This window comes from Protopterus annectens, chromosome 7.part0 (genome assembly GCF_019279795.1).
Source record: "Protopterus annectens isolate FY-2018-M chromosome 7.part0, PAN1.0, whole genome shotgun sequence".
Lineage (NCBI taxonomy): Eukaryota > Metazoa > Chordata > Ceratodontiformes > Protopteridae > Protopterus > Protopterus annectens.
Genome location: NC_056739.1, coordinates 372,945,337 through 372,971,283, shown reverse-complemented (window position 1 = coordinate 372,971,283; position 25,947 = coordinate 372,945,337).

Genomic DNA, 25,947 nt, shown 5'->3' with positions numbered 1-25,947 from the left:
CTATAAAACCTTTTTGGATCATCAATACATTGCTTATTTTGTACCTTTTTATATTTATCTGCATTTCTACTAGGTTTTTCTACCTATGCTGATATGTTTGGTTTATTATGTTGCTTTTATCACATCTATCTTTCTAAGTATTTTTGTTGATCTGTTTCTTCTTCTGTACTGTACTAACAGTGATACTTCCTGGCTTAATTGCTTTATATAGTTTTCTCTATTTGATACTTCCATGATGGCATTTGAGTTTTTTCCCTTTCTTTCCTTATTGATCTGCATTTTTGGTAAGACTTTATCTGACACTAATTTAGCTGTCCAGTAATATATCCTGTTTACTTCTGTTATGTCACATGAATGCCTGTTAATAGTCTTGATTATTATGTTCATTTGTTTTATCAGACTTTTAACATTTTGGGTCTCATCTAATCAATTTCTTTGATTGATCTTAATAAGTCTATCCATCTCTATTAAATCAAGTAACTCTTTCCTTAGATCATTTTCTTCTAAATTGAGGGCACATTTTTTTATTCTTTGTTTCCAGTGGGCATTCCACATAAAGTTCCAGAACATCTTCCTGTGACATATTCTCTTCAGCTGCCTCCTGCATTATCCGTTGCTCTTTCATGTATGAACTCACTGGCCTATCACTCCACAACATTGACTGCATCAGAGTTACCACAGTTTCCTGCTCCCTTTCTTGCTGTACAACTCCAACTGAACTTTTGTACTGTTTTTCTACTGAAGGCTCCAGAGTATTTTCATGTGGCAACTAATCAGATGCTTCCCATTCCACCTGTTTTTCCTTAATTTGGGGACTCACTGTTCTGTCATGCCATGCTGTTACCTGAGTTGGATTTTCTATACTAAATCCTTCACTTTTTAGGTAATACATAAGTTAAGTTTCTATTTTTTTAACTTCTCCATTAGTAATCCCTTTTCCACTTTCTCCTTTTGTTTTCTTATATTTGTATTGTAAAATTTTCCATATCCAGATGATCAACATCTGTTAGAGTTGGAGTTGGTATATTTAAGTAGGGGGTATGGGGGCACAGCCCCCCACATTAGGGGGTTTAGGGCAAAGCCCCCCCACTTTATTTTGTGCTTAGATTTGGTTTTTTTTGTTTGTTTTTTTTTTGTGTTGGCCCAGCAATTTTTTCCCAGAGAAAAAATCACTGTTGTGGAAGTTCGAGATTTAGCAGGTTCGATCATTTGGGTCGATCCAAGCACATTTGCTGTTTTGCTGTTTCGTCTTTCTAATATAGATCTCCTGGGGGATATTCTGTATGCAGTATGACAGGCATTCTTTTGACTTCTATGATTTGTTGATGAATATGTTTACTGTTGTTAACCTTCTAAGTCTGTAAGTGCAATATTTAAAAATTGTACCTATTTTTGGGGTCTTTGTCCCACTTTATTTATGGCTTTGTTCAGGTTGCTTGTTATAAGAGGTTAAGAGGCATGAACAAGCCTAAATTAAGGGCAGAAAAAGGAAGAAAATCATTCAGCCAGTGAAACTTGTCTTTGCGAAATATAATAATCCAGTCTGCTAATGTGATTAATTGGAAAGGGTTTAAGTCACTGAAAGTGGTTGGGATCAGAATTAAAATAATTTTGAATTTTTCACCTTGGTATTCAGAAAGGAATCATGGGACAACAGCAATGCAGGATGGCTAGTTCACTATGGAAGGAAAATATACAAAACGTAACTTGGCAGAACATGCTAATGAATTTCAATGGCATTGAGGAGATAAGCCTTAAATTTTTGAAAATCTTCCTCATCTGGGCTGAGGGAGTTTGCTTGGAGGTCACTTAAGTGTATTGAATGTGAGAATGTTGAACGTGTTTCTTGTAACTTTCTGGCATAAAACATTGTTTTAACACTTCATCAAAACCTTTAAGTGACACAGCCCCATAGTTGTGTGACTGTGAGTTACTATATATAAGTAATGGATGGGGTAAAATCCACACATGGTGTGTGTGTGTGTCTGAGTGTGTGTGTGTGTGTGTGTGTTTGTGTTGGGGGGCACTACAAAATGGTTTGTTAATGTTTTAGTTTGTTTTGGTGTTTTTGTATCTATTAGTATTTGTTTGTTAGCTTGGTCAGTCTGTGTGTGTATGATTGAAGTGTTAGCTTTTAAGGTCTTAGGTCTTTTACTGTTTGAATTCATTGCCTAAATATTCAACAATTTGTTGATCTGGCAACATGATCTCATTGCTTGCACAACACTAGGTCCAGCAAACACCAGAAAACTGCTTCCTATTAATCTCACATTATTATCAGGAAAAAGAATTGGGGGAGGGGGCAGGTTGGTGGAGCTCCTTAAGTGCTAATAATTTAATAAATCAGGAACAACATACCTATTAGAAGAAAGTCAGGAAACATAATATTATCTTGCCATAATATTAAGTTCAGTTAAGACCTCAGGTTAGGTGGCAATACAGGTTGAGAAAAAGGATTAGCTGTGTTGAAAACTGACAAAAGGAAAAGTTTATATAGTGAAGGTGAACAAAGGCAGTTATGTATGAGGAAAAAAACAGAACCTTTCATGTAAATGACACACATACACACACACACACACACACACACACACACACACACACACACACACACACACACACACACACACACACACACCAGAATGGTAGGTAAATATGATACTATAGGGGCAAACTGAGGGTGGTGCTAAAGAGAAAAGGCAGAGGGAAGGAAAAGACATGAATAATAGTTGGATGGGGAATGATTCAAGGTAGATTTAAGAACATATTTTCATTGTGATGTTGACGGAGCCCATAAAGATATTGGTGGATTGTAAGTCAGAAGAGGTATTCATGAATATCTTGACAGAGAGATGAAGGGGTGAGGAAGGGAAAGGGGAGGGAGAATATGCAACACAAGCCAAATCTGTATGCGATCAGTCTAATCTGAAGCAGGGGAAGGAGAATATGCAACACAAACCGAATCTGTAGGCGATGAGTCTAATCTGAAGCATTTTCATGTCAGTATGTCTGCATGTATGATAGTTATATTTTAATATGATGAATATTTATTTTGTAAGTGGATATTCCATTTCTGGTAGTTGCTTATTCAGACTGTTGAAGGTATTTGGATTTGTCTCAGTCCCCATAACAAATGTGTGGAATTCATACACAGGAGCCCAGTATGTTCAGTAAGGTGAAACCACTTTGCAGTTGCTTTATTTCAGAATATGCCACTAGTTTCTTGTGTAACCACTGTCTCTTATTAATAATGCTTTAAATTGTTGGTACTGTTTGCATATAGAGCAGCATGTCAATAATTGTTAGCTGCTACCCAGTGTCACTATTGCCTTTATTATAAAATGGCTGTGTTGAAAAGGTATAAAATGCCTTTTAATGCATGTTTCATGCAAGTAAAATTAAAATGCTGCACTTTTCTTTTTCATTCTCAAGTGGTCATTAACAATAATCCATAATGCATTTACTTTACGTTACTTCTATTTGCTTTCTGGCAGGCTTCATTCTTCAAATTACTGTGTATGGTTGCTGGCATGGTGCCATCTGTCACTTTAAATGCCCCACTGCAGGACTTCCTGTGCTTTTAGAAAAGAACGTAGAAATGCTGAAGATTTCCACTAACCATTAAGTAGGGGAAGTAAAATGTTATTAAGAAAATTGTGTACACAAATATACTTTGATCGAAACATGCCGGTAATGTTTATGGGATTGTAAAGAGCTGCTGCACATATTTTTTTACTTATTTTTAATAAGCAGTTTATATGGTGAGATCTATAGTACCATATGACATTTATAGCAGTAAAAATGAATTAACTGACACTATGATACTGATTAACCATAAATGTGCTGGTAAAACTGTGCGATATAGATTCACGATATAGTGTGAAGCAGTCCATTTTCGATTTGTTATGCTAATTAGCCTGCTGTATATGATAATAGAACATGGCTGTTAGGAATCAAGTGTTCACAGGAGGATTTCAAACTCTTCCAGAGAAAGTACATTTTCTGAGAAATAATTATTGATACAGATTATTACATGCACAGTATGTGGTATTGCCTTCCTAACAGACACTGCCATGCACTACGCCTGTACCTTTGATTTGCAGGGCTTAACTGCCAAGGTGGTCAATTATTTAGTGATACAGCTCCCCATGTCATAAATCATTGTGAAATGCACCTTTACATTAAATCCGTAGCAGCAATAAAACCTTGAGCTTTTACCTCCGCTGCTCTTTATCTGACTCTCACTAGAAGCTGTACTCATCTAATGCAATATTCATGCAATGCTTTCAGAGATTTGTGTTCTTGCTATCTCTCTGGTATCTACATTCATGGGTTTTGAAACCAGAACATGGGGAATTCAGCTTTTGAGAGCTGTTTTACTTTTTTTTTTCTGGCTCTAGTTAAAAGACAGCATTCCTAGTACAAAAGCAATGTCTACCTATATTTTCCCAGTAAAGACAAACCACTCTAAATGGTATCAGACTGTCACATTATAATCTGTATTTTAGTAAATTATTTATTGTGCCCATTTACTACTTATGAATGAGAGAAGGAAAAAAACGGTGCATCATATTTGTGAAATGTTTCTCTTAAGTAACATCTCTATAATGTTTAAATCTTGGTCATCTTTGACTTCCATCTCATGACTTGTTATAAAATCAAGATACTCTGCAAAAATGACTTATGTTAGTGTTTGTTAACATGGGGTAATACAAATTACCTGCTTTTTATAAGTCACCTTGTCTCCCTAAGTTTCTCTTTCATATTTTTTTCAGGTGAGCTAAATAAAGATTCTATTGTAAAATCATTTGACCACCACAATCAAGAGTTTGTTTATATAAATAAAACTTAATGGGATTATAACTACCACAAATGAAGACAGATTTATAGCAAAAGAGTCCATAGCACATTTTGTTTAACTTATGTAAATCTGGGTGTACCCAGAGCAAAATAAAGTAATAGATTTGACTGATAAACCATTGTACTGTCTAATTCCAGTCTTTCAGAAACTGTTTATACAGAATGCTAATTACATAACATTGTATTACATTGTTTTTCTACAAGTAAACATATTTCTTCTTTTAGCTTTCATGTGTTATATTGTTATTATGAGTCTATTTTTGTTTTGGCTTTCATGTCAACACACTGCTGTTCATTTATAATTGTAATATTATATTTAGCAGTGCTGGTAGTTACCCTAGCTTGTATTTTACTGTTTGTTATGCTGTGATCACCTACTGTCTGGTAATTATGGGTGATTAACTTGCATGAGGCTAAGCAAGGTACTGCAGAAGTGTGTGTCGGAGACATCCTTTGCATATGACACTCACCTGTATATCATATAAATTCTGCTAGGTGTAAGGCAAAATAAACAGTTTCAAAACAAATGGCAGAAAATGCACAGTGGTTCATGCCCCTCCCCCCCAACACAGATGCATACATCACCCATAATGACAAATGACAGTTATAAATACCAGCAATGACATCCTTAATATCATAAAATGTCTGTATTTTTATGTCTGCCTGGTATCCTTTTGTAAATTATTGATTTATAAGAATCCACTTTATGTTATGCTTAACTTCCTTGCCAGACTTTACTCCACTCGCTGCTCTCTATGAGTCATTTATTTAGCTTTTGATAGCTTTATTCAGGCACAAATCATAGTGGTCACCAGAGCTGATTTGGGAGACAAGACTAAATTAAAATACATGATTGAATTGACATATAGAGTGATCTGGAAGCAGATTCTACATCTGAGCTATAAATCATCATCATCATTATTTTGTTAATATCACCATCATCACAATTGTGATCCTCTTGTCACCTTTTAAAATGTATTTATTTGTTTACTAGGCAAGACAACTGGTCCAGATGTTGGGTAATCCAGCCTACTTGTTTTCTATTTTTTTTTTTTATATATTTCCATCCATCACCACTACAGACCTATCAAAGGCTGCGGTGGTGCAGCAGTTAGCATTGTTGACTCACAGCAAGAGGTTCTCCTGTTTGATTCTCGGCTGGAGCGCCTTCTGTGTGGAGTCTGCAAGTCCTCCCCACGGTCAAGTGGTGTTTGAAAGACATGCGTAGAATGGGTATGCCTTCTTTGAAGGTTGGGCGTCAGGCTGGCAACTCGGCACCGTAAAAATCCACTGTTAATCATTAGCAGACCGGAGTTCCGCTGTGGCGACCTCTAACCAGGAAAAGCCAAAAGACTATAGACCTATCTAATTCAGTTTCATTCAGGATATTGTAATCATCTCTAATTAGAGTTTATGTACTATTTTTTTCTACCTGTGGCCCTGTATTCAAAAATATGATTTATGACAGTAGCTTGTGTATTTTGTTAAGCTAGATAATGTATTCAGTGTTACTGTACTGGAGCCTTGTTGCTGAGGAATTTAATATTGATGGAATCATGCAATCAAGTTGTAATGCTTGCTTTGAAGTATAGCTGTCAGCAGGCTTCTTTAATGCATGTTAGTATCTGAGGTACCTCTCAACTGTACAGATTTTCACAGAATGTCCAGATTTTTGCCTTATTTTTTTTGGTGTGCTCCTCCTAAAATCTGTACCTTTCTGGCAAATAGCTGAGGATTAGTCATTAGATAATGACAAACATTTGAGTTTAAGAATCATCATTCTTCAGAAAATTCATGCTAATGCAAAACCTATTATTCTATCAACTTTCTAAGTTTGTAAGAGCAATATTTAAAATCTGTCCCTATTTGTGCCCCCATCATGTTAGGCTTTGTCCAGATTTTTTGCTCTAAGAGGTTGAGAGGTACACCACACTGATCATACAGTTTTACCTGCCCAAAACAAAAAGAAAAACATTTTTGAAATTACTGCACACTGTATAACATTTAAAAATCGCATCCATGTTAAGTTTATTCTTGATGGCTTCCAGATATTCATATACTCACTGTGTCAGCTTGCAAGATGTTTTGCCATCTCAGAAAGTCTCGCAGCCTTCACAACAAGAAAGGTACATGACACATGTGGAGTTGCAAGTATAATGTGCTTTGCTTCCCAAAAACCTATGTAAAGTACGAGCTGTAATGTATGGGCTAGTACATATATCTGCACATCTTACAAAAGCTGCAGGCAAGTTCTTTTAGGTTTGTCATTTCATGTCAAGTTAATGTTTGGTCTTTGAAAATTGATTTTAAGATCAGTGTTCTTCTTGTACACATATGTAGGGGTCACCCCCATATTTTACCTTGGGGTAACCTATTATTTTACTGATCCAGTCTTGATACCCCTTAGGTGTTTTGTGTACGTCATCAATAATAAATACTCCATCTAGATTAACTGAATTCTCTTCCTTCTTCTCTAAGGACTTGTCAAAACTTTGAAAACTTTAAAACTCAGCTACATTACTATCTTTCCTCTAACAGGAAATGCAACTGCACTCTTCTCCCCTTACCTAATAATCATTCCACCCCTTAAACTCCTGACTAACTCTGACTTCAAGCTAACCTAACATAAATGTACATATTGTAAATAACAAAATTGCACTATGTAACCAAAGATTTTATGCCTGTTTCTCTTGCATGAAAGGAAATTGTAATTGCGTCTTCTTTACTACAATTGTATCTGTAACTAAAATATGTAATGTGGACATTTTTTGTAACTAAACTATGTAATGTGGAGCTTTTCTACCTGGGCCTCCACTGAAAATGGGCTCCCTAAGTCCAGTGGACCTCCCCGGTCATCAAACTGGAAATAAATAAATACATGACTGCATCAGTATTAAATGTATTCTGAAATAGAAGGTTATCAAATTGTAATTCTTTTTCCTTTCTTTGAACATTTTGCAATAAATATATATATATATATATATATATATATATATATATATATATATATATATATATATAGTAATATATTTGTATTGTTGCTGTGACTGGTTGCTTTATGGCATGTGATCTATGGGAAGGGATTTTTAAGTGTTGTATTCTTCATCATTTCTTTTCTGAAAACGTCTTGTAACAGATAAACAGAAAAACTCATTCATATCCCGGCTTTGGTTCCTTTTATTGTGTAGTGTTTTTGTTATTTGGTATATTATTATCTATTGAGAGGGATTTTAACTGCGGTGTGTGCTATACACTAGTCTGGAAGTAAAACACACACACACACACACACACACACACACACACACACACACACACACACACACACACACACACACACACACACACACACACACACACACACACACACACACACACACACACACACACACACACACACACACACACACACACACAAACACACATGCTGCAAGTTTGGTAACCACAGTGAAACCTGCATCATTGCAGGTACTAAGCATTAACAATATTCTACCCAATTAGTCATCTCTGTCTTCCTTCTGCATTGTATGATGTCTTTATTATCCTAATTGAAATCATAACTGTCCTGGGTGTATGGATGGTCATATTGCTATGTAGAAATGAGATATACAAATTAAATCTAGTTCCTTACTGATAATGTAATGTTTTTTTCTTAGTTTCCACAGAAAATGGTCCTCATTTCAACTGGAAAATGCAATTATCAAAAGCATGGGTTATCTGTGATGTAACTTGGGTTTACCCATGTTTTATTTATTCTTACAGAATATTGTCCACCTTTCTAATGTTGATGCAACTGCTATAGCCTATATCACATGTTGGTTTCGCACCCAACTTGCCTAGCGTCTGGGCACATCGCCTACTTGTACTTCAGCATCTAATCAACTCAAGCATTTTTGCCTACTAATATCTGTACTAAAGTCTTTTCTGCTGCTCTTTGATTGAGTACAGATGCAACTAATGCTTTATATATTTTCTTTTCAGTATAATAATGTGCTGTTGGTGTAACTACCTACTGCACCTTATGTAATGTTTATTATATGTACTCTATTCTTTGTTTGTAATTGTCCTTGCCTGAGTGGCCTTGGTCACTGCTGAAAAGGGACTCTGGACTAGTTTATGTACGCATGAACAAAGCATAAAGAAACACACAAAATAACAAACAAAGCAGCCAATGATTGCAAAGAAAGTTTAGCAGTCATTTTTCCTTTATTAAATCACTTAATAGTAAAAGAGTAAATACATGCTTGCTTTATCTTCATTAGGTCTTACTACTGTGGTACTTAAGGAGCACTTAACAAAGAGCCCTTTACATTGTAACACTTGTATTTTGTGATGGCTGGACCACAGCGACAACCCACTTTGTGAAGGCCATGTAAGGGAAAATCCCATCACCATAGTCACACAACAGTGGGGGCAGAAGACACTGCACATGAAAACCCAGCAGCTACTCAAGCAGTGACTATAATCACTCTGATATAAAAGAACGAGGGCAGGCAAATGCATTTCATTAAAGCTTATGGCTTTCTTATACAAACAGCGCTCCCACGCTGATTATGAAACTGTTCTCTGATATAGCATTAAAGATAAGTTCAACATAAAGCATCTGCAAAATATATGTAGCCATTGGTCAACAATGTAAAATCATTTATATCTGCAGTGACCTAGTCATTGTAGAAAATTACACCCAAACCATTGTACATTCATACAGTTTATGTTACCTTGAGCCCTTAATAAAAATGCAAATCAACAAAGGATGTCATATTGAAGCTCTGGTGCAAATGTTCTTACACATTGTTTGCTGAAATGACATGGAACATATGTAAAAATATTAAAGAACAGTATAAATGCACAGTGAGAAGTATGTACATTACCATTAAGGAAAGTACAACAGTGTTCTATATATGTTGTGTCTGTTAAAACAATGTATTTTGTATTTCTCTTTGTAAGTGTGCAGCTGCTTATGTATTTCATTTTGGTGCATAGTGCTTAAGTATATTTAAATAAAATATTTTAATTTAATTTTTTTAAGAGCTTCTCATTGGCGTTTTTATTTATTAGTATAGGAGTATATATGAAGACCTAGATGCATTTAACTGTTGGCATCTGCTTTTTAAAGTGTGGCTACCCCAAAGTACTGTTACTGTACAGATAAATATTTTTTCTCCCTGCTACTAGCTGATCATCAAAACATACCACCAACTGGTTCTTTTTCATCCCTATTGGTGAGAACTGATCATGAAGCTATCATACACATAGCCAATGGGATTTGCTCTTAATGGCACTAACTCTATTGGTGGCTGACATGGCCACATGCTTTGCATAAGGGCATCCTACTCTCTCACCATGTTTTTGTGTGGATGATTCCACACACATGTTCCCTCACATCTACCATCAATTGCTTATGTTCACCAAGCTTGCATCTCACAGTCCTATGGTCAGTGTGAATTTGTTCAGGAGGAGCTGGCTGACCAGATCCATCAGACTTTCACATTCATTCCCTACTGCTTGTTTCTTCCCACACCGAAGCTCCTAATTGATCTGTTTGTCTCTGTTATAGTCAATGTTTAGTCCCTTCAATATCACATACCCAGGGACTACTATACAGGTACTTAATCCATCTATAACCTAATTTTTTTTCCATTTTTGCTCATGGAGTCGGGGTGTAACTTCAACAGTGACAATCATCTACAGGCAAGGTTTACACCATGGGTGGCAAGCCCTGCTGTGGTAGTTATTCCACACCACACACTCATATGCACATTCACACCTATGGCCAATTTAGGGAGTCCAATCCACCTACTGCATGTCTTTGGAATGTGGGAGGAAACCACACCACCTGAAGGAAACCCACGTGAACACAGGGAGTGTATGCAGACACTGCAGAGAAGGCACCCCTTCTAAGAATCAAACTGGGGAACCTTTTGCTGTGAGGCAAACATACTATCCACTGAATCACAGTGCTGCCCATATAGAGATACTTAATGACTGACTTAATTTAAAGATACATCATAATTGTGTTCTTAGTGTGCCAGATTGGTCTAGCTGATGACAGTGTGTTGTCACAAAAATCCAAGAAAGTGGAGTTATTAACTTCTGCTTGAAATTACTCTTACTCGGTGCATGCAGGTACATATGTGCTCATGCAAGTGCAAAATAATCATGGACAAATTTTAGTTGTTGTTGTTGTTAATAAGATAGCACCTGAAGACACTGTGCTAGAAACAAGGTGAGTAGGATTCTGGGAGTCAGTGATTGTAACCCTGCTCAAGAACTGGTTTGTATAAATCATATTCGGGTGTGACAGGTGCTTGCTATTTCCAGAGGCAGCAATATGCATTTACTTTATGCATTCTGCTGTCTCAGATGTATGCATTTACTTTATACTGTTAAGGCCAACCACTGGTTGCATATTATTTGGCAGCAATAGTATGAATCATGCAACCATAGCCCCTATCCATCATATATAAATTGGTGGCAGTGGGTGGGATTACACATCTGTGTCATCAGATTGAGATTATACCCTGTGAAAGGCAAAGCTGTACAGAGCACAAAACCTTAAACACCCCATAACTTTACGTTTTACCCAAACCCTAAAAACAGAACTAACCCTAACCTTAAACATAACCTTAGCCCTAAAAGAATTAACCTTAACCCTAATACAAAAATTAAGGGTGACCAAGAGTTCAGTCAAAACTCCTTCTGTTACCTATATCTAAAGCTAAAGTCAGTGGCATATCCAAATACTACATCATACACATTTAAATGGAATTCTTTTCAGTGTGACATTGAGAAAAAGTCATATTTATTAAACAATGACTATTACAAATTGCTCTGGAGCAAACTGTCTACAAACAAGTAACCTTTTTCCATTAAAATGTGACATACGACAGAAGCAGACAGAATAATCATTTCTTGATAGCTGCATATATTACAAATACTCTGTAGAGTTTGCCTTTAAGGTACTTTTTGTATAAATGCAGAGTAACCTGATGTTCACAGAATCAGCGTATATAGAAGTGTTTGTTTAAACATGTCTTTTTAAGTTAAAAAATACAAGAGAATTCCCGGCAACTCAGCTTTGCAGACATGTATACATTATTTTCCGTACAAGTTAAACTTCCTTTCATTGGCAATACAATCTCATCAGCATATCAGAAAAATGGTGTTTTATTTCATGCTTGGTTAGTTATCTGCACTGATAAGTTGATAAGGACATGATTAATTGACGAGTACAGAATCACAGCCATGTTCTTGCCTTTCATGCTAATGCACTGCCCTGTGCAGTATATTTCGCTGACTAATGTTTCATACTGTGCCCTTGTCTGCAGTTTTTTCTCTTCATTTAAGATGAAGGGAAAGGCATGCAACAAATTCAACAATGAATGCAAAACGTTTGCTGCAGTAAACTGAATGTAAACAGTAATAAATCATTCTGGCCAAGGAAATTACAGGGAACACCTTCTAAACCTTTGCACAATGTGTGATTCTAATACTGTTATTGCAATGATAAAAAAATTACGAGAGAGATGCTGGAAGTTTGCACAATAATATTAATTGTTCTCAGTGCCTATAAGGTTGGATAGAAAGTAGAAATGTATACATTGCTTCCACTTTTAGCTGTGTGGTAACTACGAGCTGGTTTAGTCAGTACAGCAGTTATATAGAGCAGCATTTCATTTTGTATACTCAGTAAAATTACAACTATCTACACAAAAATATCAACTACAGAGCTGAAGATGTTTATGAAAATTAATGCTAGTGGGGAGAATAATGGAACAGTAGCCCCTAAATTTGCATTCAGATGTGTGTATTCCAGCTTAACTATACACCGAGTGTCTTACTTGTCATATAAAATGTATTTGCCATGAAAGGGAAGGTACTGTAATGGAGTACTTAAGATTGTATTAGAAATGCAATAGATTTATTGAAATTAATTTAAACACTTAGGCAAGTAACTGTGCTTGTGCGTCTATATATTAATGATACTGTGCAGACAAGTTGCACTGGACCTACATAAAAAGTTTACGTAAAATGTTAACTTGAGGGTAAAGATAGATTGCACCCATTTATGAAATGAAGATGAGCATGGTCAACATAAAAAATATATACATATATATATATATATATATATATATATATGTGTGTGTGTGTGTGTGCAGAGAGAAAGAGACAGTCACAAGATCACATACAAGAGTGACTAACATCCTAGTAAAGAAAGTGCACTGGGGTGGAATCAGTGATTGTAAAGTCATACCCAGTGAAACAGTCAGGCCACAGAATAAACCATTGGTTCCCATGTCAAAAGAGACCAGGCTGAAGACCTGGAAGTTGACTGCTGGTCCTTGTGGGACCACTGCAGCCCCATCCTCTCAGATGAGTTTAAAGAAGCTCTTTCTGAAATTAAATATCCCATTCAGCTCACAAAATGCAGGGTCCCACAGCATAATGGTTTGCTTTTTAATGAGTTATTGTCATATACTTCTGGTCACTGCACTGTCCTGCAGGAAGTCACATCATTTAAAACAATGAAAATTGTAAGGACATTTTAATATTTATTGTTATTTAATTATAATATAGTACAAAAATGAGAACTGGGATGGAGGAATCTTTTTAAAAATTTTTTTTAATTGATTTTTAATTGCTTTATGACGTTATAAAAATAAGATAGGCTTTATTGTATTTAATAGCTGCTTTAGGTATCTGTTTCTTTAAAGGAACCTTGGTAATTAATATAAATTAAATTTTGGTGGGCTTTTGAAACAGTTCTGATGAAGTCCATGGAGGTATTTGGATAAAAGAGCTTAACCTTTGGGACATTCTTTGTGTGTTGATCATTGAAGAACATTATATTAAGTGTACGATTCTTGAATGTCATTTCCAGGCTTTATGTTTTATTCTTTCGTGTTCTCTCAGGTACTGAGTGCAGCATGGTATTGGCTATTAATAACTTTTTGGGTCCTATACTTGGTCCTTTGAGTTTGGTTTGCAGTACAGAGATATCGAGCTCCTGTCACACTGCATGAAAGTTCTGGAGAGGGTGACTGATAAATGGATAGACAGAGTAGTAGAAAGTAAGATGGGAGATGAGCAGTTTGGATTCAGATCAAGATACAGCACAATTGACCTGATGTTTGCAGGGAGACAGATAATTGAGAAAGAAGCTATAGATGAGGAAAGAGTCCATCTGGGAATTCCTAGATTTGGAGAAAGCATATGACAAGATCCCAAGAATGAGATGGCAGTTCTGAGGTGGTTCAAAGTCCCAGAAACATTAGTAGAATTAGTGCAAGCTATGTACAAGGACCCAATAACTCAAGTACTAACAGTGGTCAGTCTTACAGAGGGGTTCCCAGTGGAAGTGGATGTGCATCGGGGTTCAGCTCTGAGCCCACTGCATGCAGATGATGTTCCATTACAGGCAGACTCTGAGCAAGAACTTCAGCAAAGGATAGGGGAATGGAATGCAAAACTGAAGGCACATGGGATGAAAGTGAGTACAGATAAGACAGTTGTAATAGTAGCAACTGTGGGAAATCAGAAGAAGCTCAGAAAAGAGATAGAAGGGAAAATAGTGGAACAGTTTAACCACATCAAGTATCTGGGAGGTTTGTTAGGAGAAGGGAAGTCTGAATCAGGAGGTCAAAACTAGAATCAGAGGGGCTGCAGCAAACTGGTACAGAGTTTTGGGGTAGTGTGTGACAGAAAGATACCCCCCACACACACACACAGAGTGTCAGGTGTGTTAGGTATAGTGTGTGACAGAAAAATGCCGACAGAATGTCGGGGGTGGTCTATGACAGAAGGATGCCATATACAGAGTGTCAGGGGTAGTGTATGACAGAAGAATGCCATATACAGAGTGTCAGGGGTAGTGTATGACAGAAGAATGCCATATACAGAGTGTCAGGGGTAGTGTATGACAGAAGAATGCCAAAGAAGCTGAAAATTAAGGTGTGAAAAACAGCGGAGCAGCCAGTACTACTGTATGGTACAGAAACCTGGGCAGTGAAGTCAGAGCAGTTGAGAAAGCTAGAGGTGATGAAGATGAAGTGCCTGAGATAGGTGGCAGGATGCACATTGTTGAACAGATGTAGAAATGAAGACATAAGAGCAGAAGCCAAACTCCTATTGTAGAAAAGGTCAAAGAAAACAGACGACAATGGTTCAGACACGTGCAGAAAAGCAGAAGACAATCTGGTGAAGAAGACTTGGGATAGACAGGAAAAAGGCTACAGTAAATGAGAACATTCAACAAGAAGGCTGATGGACTGTGTGTGAGAGGAGACCTGTGACAGTCAGGCATGAGTGTCAAAGAAGACAGAAGAGTAGCACTAAATAGAGAGAGATAGCATCAGTTGACACCTCGACTCCATGTAAAAAAAGGAGGGGAATATAAATGTATATATATATATATATATTCAGGAAATAAATTTAGTTGAATCCATGTATGGGTGACATTTGTTTAGCCAACAAAATTTGATCAAGTTACATAGATGGTCGACAGGTATGCAAGATCGCACTATTCTCAGAGTTCAGAAAATTGTCCTTTCTCCAACATTGTGTGATCTCAGAGTTAGTATAGAGCAGGGGGTGAGGGGGGTGCAGAGTGCTTGGAGCCCAGAGTATTGAATTTTGCTTGTGCAAAAGTTACTGCTCGACACATCAGTAGTAGCATGTTTATGTTCACATACACCCATGCACACACACACACAGACACACCTACACACACACACACACACACACACACACACACACACACACACACACACACACACACACACACACACACACACACACTATGATGAAGTGTAATTGTCAACAATTGTACTACATGAACTACAATATGAACTGGCACCTCACCTAAGTGTCATGTTTAATCATAGCCTCACCTCAGGTTTCGTGCCCACTGAGTGGCGCAGAGCTACAGTTATCCCAATCCACAAGGGGGGGATCCACCTTGGATCCCGGAAACTACCATCCCATCAGTCTGACAAGCCTTATCTGCAAGGCCATGGAGCGTATTATCATGGAACTTATAAACAAAGACATTGGCAACCTTCAAACACTGGACCCCACCCAGTTTGGGTTTGTGAAGGGCCGATCTTGTCTCCTGAACCTGATTGACTTCTTTGAATCAGTCTCCAGAGCCATGGACAAGGGTAAGGTGGTCCACACAGCCTATCTAGACCTTGCCAAGGCCTTTGACACCATCCCCCACTCTGGAATCATAGATAAACTTACTAAGTTGGGTATTAATCCCTATGTCACCCAATGGGTTGCTAAATGGCTTACTGATAGAACCCACACTGTAAAAGTAGCTGACTCCAAATCCAGCTCCAGACAAGTGACAAGTGGAGTACCTCAGGGTTCATTCCTGGGGCTGCTCTTGTTTGGCATCTACTTCTCTGAAGTACAGGTCAACACTAAGGGACTCTGGCTAACAAAGTTTGCAGATGACTGCAAACTGGGAGCCATTATTGAATCCCCAAATGATGTGGATACTCTACAAAAGGGCCTTACAGAAACAGATGCTTGGTGCCAGAGCCATGGGCTCAAGCTCAATGCCAAGAAATGTATTGTTATCCCCTTTGGGAAAAAACATGTATCCATGAATTACCATATAGGTGGCAGTACACTAAACACAGAAAGTGTGATAAGAGACTTAGGGACACAGGTGGACAGTGGTCTCACCTTCGATAACCACATCGCCACAACAGTCAGGAAATCCTTCTATGTGGCACACCTCATCACGAAGGGCTTTTCATCCAGAAAAAGGAGGTCATTGTCCCACTGTACTCATCCCTCATTAGACCCATTATAGAATACAACGCCCCATTTGGTATGTACCTCTCAAGACATCTGCAACAACTGGAAAGGCCTCAGAAATACCTCACTAAAAGAATCACAGGCCTAAAGCAGATGCCCTACGCTGACCGTTAAAAACTCCAGCTATACTCTGTCACATATCGTCTACTCAGAGGCGATCTCTGCTTAACATACAAGGCCATGTCAAACCCAGAGCTGTTGGACATGCTACACTTAAAATCCCAATCCCTCAGAGCTACACGCTCCAGGGATCTAAACCTTGTCATCACAATGAACAAAACATGCTGGAGGGACAGGTTCCTGACCCAGAGACTCCCCAGACTCTGGAATAGATTGCCCATACATGTCAAGCAGAGTGCCTCTTTGGACCTCTTCAAGAGGAACCTTGACGATTGGATGGGAGAAAGGAAATTCACCCCAGGGATCACGTCAGTCGCCCTGCTAGACAGGGGTCCAGGAAAGTAAATAATGTGGGAAGAAATAGCCAGGGAATTGTTATGGCTAGGCTTGTATAGGCCCTAGGGCTGATAGCCTAGTACCAACCTATGAACCTATGAACCTATGAACTGACATGAGCGAGTCCACTCAAATGTGTACATACACAACACTACACTCCCCCACATTCTAAACCCCAGTACAATTATAAAATGTAAATCTTTAATTTTGTTTTATTATTCCCGATATAGCTGCCCGTATTTGCGTGTGCTTGCACGGGTTTGCCCATTGCTTAGCTACAGTTAGCAGTCAAGACATCGAAGAGGATAATAAGAAACTTATATGCAAATTAAGCAAAATAGCAATAACATAGTGATAGAACCTTCTCACAAAGAGGAGGCATTCCCAGTTCGAGTCCCACCACTCCCCTTTTTATTTTCTGTTGGAAATCTGTATATGAAAAGAATTCCTGACATTTATAATTGAAATTTTAGTAAAAAGCATTGAAATGGCCTATGCAGTAGTGAACGAATTTTATATATATATATATAAGAAAGTGAAATGGTTATACATACTGATGAATGCATAAGTAACGGATCTTAAGCAATGTGAAGCACTGCTAAGCAAAGTTTACCAGTATTAAGCACATGTCAGTATAATTGCTCATAGCTTAGCACTGCTTTAACTAGCGCAATAGCTTTGCACAGAGCTGCGCATCAGGCCAACTAGCTCAAACAGAACATGTTTGCACATAGCTGCGCACCGCGCTAACTAGCACAACGCCGGGCAACGTCGGGCAACGCCGAGCAACGTAGAGCAATGTAGAGCAACGTTGGGCAAAGTTGAGCAAAGTCGGCTAAACACAGCCACACCTCCTAGCTGGTCTGGCCAGTAGTAAAATAAAAAGGCAATGACAGGCCTCGAACCTGGGATACTGTGCACCATAATCACAGCACTGAACCACTAAGCCATGACAGCTTTTCATATACATGCACTTTCAACAAACACATACATATCAATAGAAGTTTACCCATTGCTAATAAGATGTGCTTTCAGCTGAGTTTCTTCAAAACCGGCCAATCACAGATAAGTGTGGGAAATGAGGCATATTTAAGCTCCATAGGTGGGAATACTTGCCATATCTGGTTGTAGCTCCCATCTGCAGTCAGCATGGCCGGTGTTGGAGAGGGCTCTCGATTTCGAGCGCAACGTTGAGGCACTGAGGAGTCAAAAGTAATGGTTTGGCTCCTCATCCATAATCATGAGGAGAGACTCCTGCAGGGCCAGTTCCAAGGCACTCAAATACAAAGCGGAAGCCTGGAACCATCGAGCTCATGATCTCACCAGTGCCACAGGCATCCCTTAGACTGGTGAGCAGGTCAGACACCACTACTCAGACCTGAAGAGACGCAAGGAGGACCGACTGAACCAGTGGATACAGGAGGCCCGTGGGATGGAAAATGCCCCACTACTGAGTAGGTAGTCATGGAATGAAGTATGTAAGAATTGCTATTGTAGTCTATATTATGGATAGGTATGTCTCAATATCACTTCATTTACGTCACAGCTGCAGGTGTCCGTGCTGCGAATCAACAAGCCTATGCAGATAGGCTGCTAAGCTTGCACCACCAGGCAGGTTAGTAATTATTCTGCATGTATTGTTATATAAAATAAGTGAGAGAGCCTGAAAAAAAGTGTTGTAGCCCAATAATAAAGGTATAATAAGTCTTGAATAATTTCACTGCATGTACTGTTATATAAAATAAGTGAGAGAGCCCAAAAAAGAGTGTTGTAACCCATTAATAAAGGTATAATATGTCTTGAATAAGTCTTCTGCATGCACTGTTATATCAAATAAATGAGAGAGCCTCTAGAAAAGTGTGTTATGTAATTAATAAAGGTATAATTCCTGGAGTGTGTCTGTGTCACTTTCTTTGATATGTTGTTGTACTCTTGCATTATATAAATAGTACTGTTGTATTAAGCGCTGTCAACCCAAACTTGGGTAGGCCCATATAAAGTGGATGAAGGGAGTGCCAGTAGTTGTTAAGCATATGTACAGTCCTCAACTGTTGGTTCATGGCTGGCATGTACAGGTTAATCTGGCACATGAGTAGCTTGTTATTGTGTTCCCCAGAAATGTCAGTGTGCTGCTAGAAATGTAGGGGGCTGTTAAAATATAACTGATAATGTCACCTGAACACATCTAGATATGTAGATATATAAATATAAATATAATATATAAATACGTAGCAGTAACATCTGCATCCCGGACAGTTTGTATGTCAGATACAGGTCAGGTATATAAAGAACTAGCAAAACCCATTTCACAATTTAACGGACATTGCCTAGTGTAATAATACATGCAGGGGATATATACCTGCAGTCAATAGGAATGTAGTGTAAACTATAAGTATATATAAGTTGTTAATGGAGGTATCTTTTACACCCTACTGTATGTGCATAAACAATGCAATTCCACACCTCAATGGGTATGTCTAATCTCAAAACATTTGTTGGTGCATATGTCTTATTGGTTTATAAATATCTGCATTTACTTTTATGCATGTGCCCTGTTCAAATACCACAATCTTGGTGGCCTGTTGCCATCAATTAATCCTGCATGCTGTTGGAATGTCCACTGTTGTTCTATATATGCATGTGTTATGCTTGCTGTTCAACTGTTGGAACTCTGGTGTGTTGGGTTAATGGGAATACTACTGCATGCTGTTACAACTCATTTGGAATGCTGTTGGCTGTTACCAACCCATATTGTCATTAAATCCTCCTAAACATAGAATGTATGGGAAGGCCGGTCCCAGCGGACCCACCTGTCCCACCTCAGCTGACGATGGCACCTGGCAGCAGCAGGTCTGGTGCCCAGCCTGGGACCTCCTCCTCCTTGTTGGGCCTGTGCCACCTTCGGGTGGAAGAGCTGCAGGGGATGGGGCTCATCCCCCAGTGCAAGTGTGGGTGGAGGAGGGCCTCCTCTCACCCTCCGAATGGTCCGGGCTGTGGTGCGTAGGGAGATCCAGCATTCTGTCACTAATGCTCTATGCCAGCTTGGGGCACGAGTGGCGTGACTCACGGGTGAGCCTGCCCCTCCTACACAGCCCCCAGCACAGCCACCCTTTGGTCTGTGAAGGTGCAGTGGTGACTGCCCATGGGTGGGGATCACAGTTCCACTGTCGCCATCTGTGGGCTCATGGGCTTGCGGTTTCCAAACATCCTTCCCCGTCAATGTTTTTCACCCCCCACATGTGTCATATTCCACCCCTGTATGCATCTTGTTTGTCTTGTCTGTTTACCTCCCCAACCTACCTCCCCAAATATACCTACATCCCCTACCCCACATTCCAATCTCACCTGGAAAAAGAAAAAAAAAAAGGCAATCTGCTCCAAAAAAAAATTACGCCCCATACATAGCTGCCCATTTTGCACACATGTCTGCTGGACATATAAAATGTAATTTAATTGGCAGTACAACATACTTTGTTGTCTTCACCCCTCTCTCAGGGGTGGAAGGTTTCATATTTCCCTCCAAAATTATTGCATATGCACAGCTGTTGCTGTAAAAGAAATGGGCAGCTATGGTTCTTCCCTACACCCGTCCTGCACATCCCGAGCTGTTTTTGCTACTGTCTTTCCCTCTTTGTGCCCCTTTTTCACCACTGTCCTATCTCCCCAGTTTCTTTTCTTTCAAAGAAATGAGCACGAGGGTTAGCGGGAGTAAGCACTTTTAAGCAGTAGTTAGCGGGTTTGCACGAGTGTGCGCTTGTATGCGGTTAGCTAAGCATTGCAAACCCACGCAAACCCGCTTACAACTGCTTAAAAGTGCCTTAGTCACCCTGCATGTGAGGGCCCTTGTTCTGCTCAGCAGCAAAATAAAACACCTCTGTCAGTCTCGAACCCCGGACCTTGGACACACTAAACTGCATGAAGTACCACTAAGCCACAGTAGATATACAGCAGGCTGTTGCTGACATAGATATATCATGCATCAGAATGAGTGAATGTAAAGGAAAAATAGGAATGCCATAACACAAAACCTGTTCTGTGGAACTTTACCAGCAATTGTTGTAGAATTGCATTACATGACTGTGATAAGAGAACCAGCCATTCTAGCAGTAAATGATGTTACAGCAGCACTTTACAACCCCCACACAACCCCCACACAGTATCATAGCAGGATAAACAGTGGCATATCTGATTAGGGCAGAGGACATACATCCCAACAGTGACTACATTTCAGGGATGTCCCTGATCTTGAAACATATGTTAGCTGTGTCCCTCTGAATCCACTGAAAAGTACTGACATTAGGCAGAAAGGTGGGGTATTACACCTAATGAATAATGACAATATGTAGGAGTTAGACACCGCTTGTACTTCAGAAAAGGTGTAGTAATCCATATGCACTGGTTCTCCTGAAGTCTCCACTTACTGTCTCTAATATCTTGAAGGTGTACCTCACTTTTATCTACCTTTACCTCACTCTGTTCAAATATGTACCTGACTGTTTCAGAGGCCTGGCTGAGGCAGAAACACACATGTATATCAGCTTTTCTGCTGTTACACACTGTGCAAATAGCTTTGGAAGGAGTTCCACAAGCATACCCTTATGTAGGAGTACAACACTGAAATACCAAAGGATGTAGCCATGTACTGGTAGCAAACGACTGTAACAATGCCATTGTACCAGTGCTGAAAAGACCTGCGCATTGCACAGACAGAGAATAACAGCCCAACATCTGGCTACCATCTGGATAGGTCCACAGTTGGGAGCTATGCAGACAGACTACTTGCCTTGCTAAACTAACAGGTACACAGCAACCCTTTAAGTCCAGCAAGGTAACATTCACACAATAATACATAATGCTCTCTGTATGTCTGCATCCCCACGCAAATGTACAATATACCTGTGTGTTCATGGTGTACCAAGGATGTAGGTAGGCATGCTCAGTACTGGAATTGTCCAGTTTTCTTGAGCATCCTGTGCTAATGTCAACAATAAAAAAGCACAAACTGTGTAGAAGTGAGTACATTAATATTCACAGTATAGCAGTTCACAAACAGTTCATGTGCCAAATGAATACATCTCAATAACTACTTTTGTATGGTAGTTAATTGTATAAGTAGAAAAGAAACTGCATACTCCCATGTATCTTGTGTTAGCATTTGTAGGGGTGAGTACATTTCTACACTGGCAACTGTGTACTGGAAGTGGCAACATTCAGGTCTGAGTACAACATTTACATTACTGGCTACACCCTAGCTTCAGATATAAAAACTATACCAACCTTCTGACTTAAACAACGGTGTCCACAGCAAACAAGCATGGGCCCCACTTTGGAAAGCTGAAAGGGCTAAGCCTACCTGACATAGCAATTTATAGCATTGGGTTGCTGTGACAGTGAGTACTGCAATTACCACACAACAGGCTGCATGCAATTACCAAATGGTGGCCACCAATTGGTGCAGAGGCCATCACATGCACATGTGCAGATACCTATAAGAGCAGGCTGTACTTGCTGCCCACACACGCAATCATTCCATGGCAGATATTGAGAGACAGAGACAGAGACAGAGAGAGAGAGAGAGAGACACACACACACCCACAACAACAGAAAAAAAAAGCCAAAGACACATGGAACATAATACTACCAAACTACCAACACATACAAAGGAAAGATATGTAACAGATATGTATTTACTGGCATGTAGTAGATGTTTTTGAAGAGTACTCTACATACTTTGAAACATCCATATGTGGCAGCAGTACGTATCTATGCACAGATGCCCTGCATAACTACTGCCATGGACAAATCAGTGTGTAGCTGTCTGCAGTGGGACATAACTGTGACATATGAGCTCAGCATTAAATGCCAAACATCTGATCCATGTTATCTGTGCTCTGTACAGCAGTGTGGACAATGGCTGTTTGGGGGTGTAGTGCATACAGCTATATAAACATGGATGTGACAGAGTAACACATGCATGATAGTCATATTAATGTGTAGCTTAGCATTGGCAACTGCTGTACCAGGCTAGTATGCTAATCTAGCATTTGCAGCTATATATACACCCTCTAATATTACTGTGTGCTCACATATGACACCTGTTCATGTTGCAGCAAGGCCCAACAGGTCAGCCGTGAGGTCCAGGGACTTACAACAGTGTGGACCTTGTGTGTGTATGGCACACATATATGGAGAGATATATCTGTGTCAGATATATTAGCATCTGTACATGTGCACAGAGCAAGGGACATACAGCAACGGCTTGTGAAGGGTGGTCATATATATGTTGGTGAAGGTTGTTATGTGCATATTTCTATGTAGATTGTAGTGTGTGGCAAATAAGACAGCATGCAGTACTGCTATATGACATGTGGTGATTAAACGCTGTGGGTGTGATTTGTTAGGTTTGCAGTGTTGCAGCCAGTGAGGCCTGCTAAAGCTACATGGGCTGAGAACACCTTTGATGCATTTCACACAAGACTGTGCAATATTACTACATAACTGTATACCTCACATCCTTCGCATAATTGATATTCCCACCATGAAAGGTGGACTGTATATGTGCCTATATGTATATCTATATGTACACCAATGGACGTTTATATGTATATATATATATATATATATATATATATATATATATATATATATATATATAGAGAGAGAGAGAGAGAGAGAGTCATATTTACTGCGACAGATGCCTGGTGACAAAGCCATTGCCTCAAGCTCAATGTCAAAAATGCATTGGCATCCCTTTTGGTAAAAACTCTGTATCCATGAACTACCACATAGATGGTAGTCGACTTAACACCGAAAGTGTGATAACAGACCATGGGACACAGGTGGATAGTAGTCTCCCCTTTGATAATCACAGTGCCACACTAGCCATGTAATCTGTCTACTTGGCACACCTCATCACAAAAGGTGTGTCATCCAGGGAAAAAGAGGTCAGTGTTCCCCTCTACTCGTCACTCACAAAACCCATTATAGAGTACAATGCCCCTTTTGGTATGCACCTCACAAGACATCTACAGCAACTGGAAAGGCCACAGACATACCTCACAAAGAGTATTACTGGCCTCAAACAGATGCCCTATGCAGACCGTCTCACAAAACCACAGCTAGACTGTGTTGCATACCGCCTACCCAGAGGTGACCTCTGCCTAACATACAGAGCTATGTCAAACCCCAGAGCTGTTGGACATGCTCCACATAAACAGATCACAATCCCTATGAGCTACATACTCTAGGGACCTAAACCTTGTCACTTCAATAAACAGAACATGCTGGAGGGATAGATTCCTATCTCAGAGACATCCCATACTCTGAAACAAACTACCTATCAATAGCAAAGAAAGCTCCTCAGTAGAACTCGTAATGAGTAATCTTGATGATTGGATGAGAGATAGGAAATACACCCTGGGAATCACCTCTGTGGCTCTGTTTGACAGGGGCACATGAAATTAAATTACTTGGGTGTCAAAGGCCAGGGTACTGTCTGGCTAGGATTCTATAGGCCCTAGGGCCAATAGCCTATTACCTACCTATGAACCAATACACACCCACATGTACTTGTTGCAATAATTGCTATGTGAGGTTGACTGAGTGTGATGGTGAATGTGTTGGTGAATGTGTCACAGTTGTGTATATGTGGGACAGCTTAGTGGGAAACTGTTTCTGTCATGGTATTTTGTGTCCTAGCTCTGATCCCAGCAAAAAATGTGTATGCTATTGCTAGGCAGAAAAAGCAGTATGGCATACGGTCTGACGTAGTCCCTTGGTGTTAACTGGGGTGTGCCATTGGAGTCTAAAGCAGTACATGTATGCTTATTGATTGGTACTGCTGGTGAATCCAAATCCTGTATGAACTGTAATACTACCTGAAGCTGTAGGCCTAAACAGCACAGTATGGTGTATGTCCACATTGCTTGGAACCACTGTTTTGTGTGTTCCCTGTAGTCCTCACAGATTACATACCTCAGGCATAAGGTTTTGTAAGTACTGACACACAGTACTGTATGGTACACACGTAAAGCTCATCTGGGTTGCCATACCTTTATGTCTTTTATGTTTGTCTAATGTATGTGTGGGTATGCCTGTAACATGCCCTTAGTCATATGTGTGTTACAGGATATAAGTGCATATCTAGCAACATGTATAGTCTAGTACAGCAGTATGCCACATATATTCATGAATGTGCACATATTTTAGGCAGGGGTTTGCCATCAACAACTAGTGTGGTATACTGGTAATACTGTAACTGGACTTTACAAGCATTGCAATGTCTGACATATTTCTTTATGCATTAGCTTGATATATTCCTCCTGTGGCTAGGTGGTGCATTGTGTCGCATACAGTGTGCCATGTACTGTTGTATAGTCTTACATAGTGGTTTCTCTTTGTTGCTGTGCAGAACATGGTTTAATATATAGAGCGTTCCAGGCACTGTCAGGCAGTTGTGGGTTGAGCACTGATATGTGGTATTGAAAGTGTGTATCCTCTGACCGACAATAGGTTGCTATTTATGGCAGTTCAGTGATATCTGTACTGTATTATGTTAAGTGTGCCACATGACTTGCTCACACATTGTCTTCCAGGGTTCATGGCCCACCATCGCAACCCAACCTATAGTCCTTCTGAGGATGACATCATAACAACCAGTCTGTTTCAGCACTACACACTGCTTTTCTCAAGAACCAGCCAGGACCAGCATGAGTGGACTGCACTGTGGCACGATGTTGTCCATAGGGTAAATGACATAGGCATGCATAACCAGACATATGAGCAGGTACACCATCACTACAGTGATTTTCT